Source organism: Cyphomyrmex costatus, unplaced genomic scaffold, assembly GCF_001594065.2.
Source record: "Cyphomyrmex costatus isolate MS0001 unplaced genomic scaffold, Ccosl1.0 scaffold277, whole genome shotgun sequence".
In the NCBI taxonomy this organism is placed as follows: domain Eukaryota; kingdom Metazoa; phylum Arthropoda; class Insecta; order Hymenoptera; family Formicidae; genus Cyphomyrmex; species Cyphomyrmex costatus.
Genome location: NW_017276877.1, coordinates 135,984 through 142,139, shown reverse-complemented (window position 1 = coordinate 142,139; position 6,156 = coordinate 135,984).

Genomic DNA, 6,156 nt, shown 5'->3' with positions numbered 1-6,156 from the left:
ATTTCATTACACAACTCCACATCCATTATCTACGATAAATTTACCTCTAGTTGGTGCACAGGAACATTTTGTCGTTCAACAAGAATTGATTCTACTACTTGCATTCTAACTCGGAGTAAATGGAGTATTGGTTTATTATTATTTCGTCGCTGAAGATGATCTAAATTGCAGACCGAAACGTTCAACGGGACATCTTAATGTTAATTTGTAAGATTATTAAAATTTTTTCGCATTGTTAACTGCGTTTGACTCTTTATAGCCTTTAATTTATGTTTGTTTATTTGATTGTTATTCTATTTTAATTAAACTACGTAATTTTAACTAAACGACAATTTTTAATTACAAACAATTGTATATTTTAACTAATTTTTGGCTCCTAGCCCTTTTTCTTTTTCATAATTTTTAAATTTATTGAGCCTTACCAAAAACATATTTTTAAATAAGATATTAATAAAATATTTGTGTAAGGTGAATGTCCTGATTTCTACTCAAGTCTTGATAAATAATTTATAATTAACCTTCCTGCAATTTATTCTATCAATAAAATATTTATATTAATAAGACGTGTTCATAGGTAGTAGAAATCATTTATCTTACCATACAATATGTAAAAAATTAGTGGACTATTTTAAAACCTGAAATTTTTGAAAAACCCTATCTTTGCTTCCAGGAATTGCAGAACATTGTTCCTTAGCGCGTTTCAAAGAGTAAAGCCTCCTACTTTAAGATGACTTAAGTGCAAAGTTGCGCCTAGATAATTAAAAATTATCTAGATATAGATCAGATAAATCATACAAAAATGATAAACAATTTCTACGTGTGAATTAATATTTGTTGTCTACATCTAAAAAGGCGCTCTATTAGCTCCGATGATGGCAATGAATATGTTATATTAAAAAATATTTATTTGATGTGAACAAATATTTATTTGGTGGATACAAAATGTGAGATGAGTATCTATTCCCTTAGATTTATTTTCAAAATATGAAAGTACTTCAATATATGTTTAAATGACGTGTCGAATTGATCTCAGTTTCTATCTATGGAACGAAAAAGATCCTCATCACTACTACTACTACTACTAAAAGTTAATTTTTTATAAAATTTTTGTATAATCTTAGATAATTTGAAAGTGACATCATTTCTTTTATCTAAGATAAGATCTTTTCTTAATAATCTAGATGAAGATGAAATAAGATAAAGCCATTTCTTCATCTAGATGATTATCTAGATGATTTTATTGAGATAACGAAAAACACTGCTTATGTAAAATTTTTTGTCACATGAAATTGATTTCTTTTCCTAAAGCAGAGAGTGTTCCCTTGTAGAGGAAAGTACTACTGAGCACTAGGAGTATTTTGAGGCACTACTGTACTTCAGCACTACTCAGCACTATTGTACTACTACACCAGCGCAGTAGTGCTGTAGTGTAGTAATACAGTAGTGCTAAGTAATGCTGTAGTACAGTAGTGCTTCAAAATACTCCTAGTGCTCAGTAGTACTTTTCTACAAGAGTTGGATTCTTGAAAATGTCTTGCTATTGCAGCCTTCCACGGGCAAAGCAAGGACGAGACGAAAAATACCACCACATGAGTTTTGAAGCCGAGAACATTCCCTTTAAAATAGCATAAAGAAAATTGTTCTAGCTTGCTTAGAAGCTGAGTTATCAGGTTCCAAAGTAGTCTCTATTTTTTCGCAAGATTTTAATTAAATATCGCATGCATTCGCGTTATCCGTTGTGCATCACGAGGAGCTTACACAATCAGAGTTTGTACATAATGTGTGTGTGTTTGTTTTAGCAGAAATAAGGACTCCTTGTTTCGCCACTCCCGTATTATTTAATTACTACGAACCCTCTTTGCGCGAGTTCACACACCATGATGTGCAAACTTCGATCGAGCAACCTCCTCGTGGTGCACATCGGATAACGCGAATGCTTGCTGTATTTAAAATTTTGCGAAAATATAGTGCCCACTTTAGAACCTGATACAGCATCAAGGCGAGCTTGAACAATTTTCTTTATGCCATTTTAAAGGAGATGTACTCGGCTTCAAAATTGATTTCGTGACATTTTTTGTCTCGTTGCTTTGCCCATGGAAGGCTGCAATATCATGACATTTTCAAGATTACAACACTCTCTATATTTTGGTTTTTACGAAAAAAAAACAGTTTAATATGGGACGAAAAATTTCACTTAAGCCATTTTAAAGTACAGGCTTTATCCTTTAAAGCGGGTACTAAAGGACAATGTTCTGCGATTCCCGGAAGTCGAGATGTTAGTTTCTCAAAATCGACAAAAATTGCAGGTTTTTAAATGGCTCCCCTAATTTTTTTGCGTAGTGTATTTTCTTATTTTATCACAAATATTATATAATTCATTTAATTTACATTTTAATAACGTTTTCAAATAAAACTAACATAAAATATTAATAAAATATTTATATAGTATTTAAAAAAATGTATAATTATAAGTAGTAATGAATACTAATTATAAATATTTTATGCTGTCGGTGTAAAGTTTTTTTACATGAATTGTTTTCGATTTAATACAAACATTTTCATTAAATATAATCAAAGCACACTTTTTTTTAGTTTTACAGTGCAGCTTTGGCATTTCTGATGGTTTTAATACAGGTATACGATCCAAATCTTCTATATCTAATACATGACATAAATGCTTTGATTATGATTTAATATCAACTTATATAATTAAATGCATTTTTGTTAACCCTCCATGCTCACTCTTCAAAAAATTACCGTCTGATTTGGTTAGAAATGGAATAATAGCGTTGTAGTAAAAGATTTAATCTTAACATTAAAAAAATTGTAAACGTAATTACTTCGTAAAATACGTTATTTTAATTAAACTTATAACTTTTGAATTTATAACATTTTTTAATATTTGGTTCGGCCTAATACTCCTAAATTTACATCATGTTTGGTTCATTTTGATTCATACTGACCATAAAGTGTTAAAATATATAGCATTTCTGTTTGTTATATAACGATTTCAAAATTTTACAATTAGAACGTTTGGTACTAAAATATATTTTATTAAATATAAGCTTTATATTACAATATATTACACACAATATTAAAATGTGTATATTACCTTTCAGATGAATTTAGTAGATTATTATGTAACAGCACTCATTTCTTATCAGGAGACGCGGTAGTGTCTCCGACCATGTTCAAAAACTGAAAGACACTACAAGTTTCTTATCCCGAGCTAATAAAGTATATTTTTGAGGGGTGCATAACTACTAAAATATAAAAAATTTTGAATCGAACGTTATATGTTCTGAAAGGCGGCATCGCTACGAGTAATTTTGGAGCCAAAAAAATTTTTAATCGGTCAAGCCGTTTTGGAGATACAAGCGGTCGAAAAGTGATGATTTTAATGAAAAATTAAAAAACGTCTCCTTCTTCTTCTCCTTCTTCTTCTCCTCCTTTTTCTCTGTCCGTATTCAAGGTCATTGAAACTTTTTAACATCCTCTCTCACACTCGCACCTTCACCATGTTCGACCAACCGGACCTCCTCCCTCGCCCCCCCTTTCCCACCACCCACCCACACCACCCCTCTCTTTTGCCGTATTTCACTCTCTTTCGTTATACATATAATATTTTTAAATAATTTTTTTATATATTTGTGATATTTGTACTCTAAGAAGTAAATGATATCCGAACAAAATCATATCAATGACAAGTTCAAGCCATGTTCAAAAAAGGATACTCAAAAATTTAAACCTTTTTATCTAATAATGATATATTACCATGAAAAGTAACTGATATGTTATTAATTAAAGGTGCCAGTACAAAGTGAACATACTATATACATAAAGTGTATGCAACTTTTTCGGTCGATTTTCGAATCGCCTCCGCCTTCCGCTGTCCCTCTCACCTCACCTCACCGCGCGCGGTTGAAATACCGCACGATGCTCGAGCGACATTTGAACTGCGCGCTGGGTGGTGAGGTGAAAGGGACAGCGGAAGGCGGAGGCGATTCGAAAATCGGTCGAAAATCACATACAATTTATGAATGTTTACTTTGACTGGCACCTATAATTAATAATATATCAAAATGTAGATTGTGACAAGACTCAATATGTATTTTAACAACTAATATAAAGAGAGAAGGGCCATGAGCCAATAAATTCGTTTTAATTTATTCTAATATATTGCAAAGATTATCACCTAATTTTGGCGTTTCGTCCCGGCTTCCACTACTGGACTCATCAGTAAGGTATTGTAATGGAAGCCTATCTTATACGCCGGTGTAAGTTATTAAATCGAGATTCTATATAAAGAGATATACGCGCATCACAGCACTTGCGAGAATTTACGAATATCTATAGACCTCTGATGGCGGGTCGACGTAGTAATATTCTTTGCAGTATTTATCCATAGTAATGTATGTATTGTGGCGTCGAGTGGCTCACCGCTCGGTGCAATTGACTCGCGATATGTAGACCCGAGTTCAATCCCACGTTCGCCCAAACGCGATTTTTCGTGTTTAATGAGCCAAAAAATGGCTCCACCTGGTGATCAAAAGATCTATGATCAATCAGCGCCGTTCGGATTCGGCGTTAAACTGTAGGTCCTATACATCAGTATACATATCAGTTATAGATATTTGTCTCTAATATCTGACTGAGGTAGGATTCTGTGGATCAATCACCCACAAATCCGAAAAACAATCTGATTCGAGAAACGAATATAGGCCTCGGACAAAAGAGGAAGAGGCCTATAGACGTCCTATGCTCCACATAAGGAGATAAAAGGAGTCGTATAATGTATGTATTGCCCCCCACCCCCCCAACTTGCGCGCTGAACAATCGTTGGACTTGAAACGCAACCCTATTTGAAACTAGTTAATAATATATCAGTTACTTTTCATGGTAATATGTATGTCATTAGTATTGTCATTCTCAACGAACTGTAGCAATTCGATAATTGTGCCAGTCGCGACGCACTTAGTGTGAACATACATTATTATTTTATATTGTGCATATTGTAGTCTATAATAAGATGGAAAAATGTGATATGTGCCATGGCTGACGAGAAAACGTCTTTTCTTATCCATCAATGTAATTTTGGGTAGTTTATTCAAATTACTTCAATAGATTAATTCTAATTTCTGTCATGTTGCTATGCAAGTAGTCTGAATGCAAATAGCATAAATTATGGTACATTATGCTTCACATATTATATAATGCACATAATTTTTCATTTATACTTGTTACATTGGATGCATGAAGCGGAATACGCTCATACTTATAGAAAAACGTTATTCAATTAATACGAATTTCTGGAGATATAAAGTGTGATCAGTGGGAATAGTTAAACTAAATAATTTTCCGCAATAGGTACAGATCAAAGGAAATGAATCAAACACGATTTTGTGAAAGAAACTTGAAAATTTTATTTTTACCATATATATGAAACAAATATGTAATTGCTTAACAATTGAATCACAAAAAAGGTTTTGTCGTTTGCGTTTTAACTTGAAAAAAAACTTCGTAATACAAGGATAATGCTTCGAGAGAATAGGACATACCGTTGGTTAGCGCAACATTGGTGTTTATGGAAATAATGTTAAAAATTATGGTTTTATAGCATTGTACACCGAAATTGACACAAAACTAAATGAAGAATCATTTTATAAAGAGTGAATAAATTTCTTTCCATGCACAGAAACTAGTATTAGTCACGTCGGGAGGAACACGGTGTGAAATCGTTTGTTGGAAAAGAGATTATTCGGGAAGCAATCATGGTAGGAGTTTTGATTAAATGAGAACTTCGATCAGCGAGAAAGGAGAGACTACGGGCCGAACGGAAACGCCGTATTGAATAAATATCGAGTTGATGAGAGATATTTTAATAGAAATAATTACCGCCGTGTATGGTTTTCGCGACAATCGGCAGACAGAGGGTGTTTTCCAACAACGTACACAGATGACACAGTGTAACACTGTGTCTTACACAAAGTGTTCCAACTGTGACACAGTGTTACACTGCTCGACACTGTAAAAAGCTAAGTACGAACGTGTAGAGTATGCCAGTGTTACCAATTAGAGCTCTATCGTTCCAACAAGTCTTTACACAGTGGAGCACAGTGTAACGTTTCTGTGTCCTAGCTGGAAAACAGCCAGAGT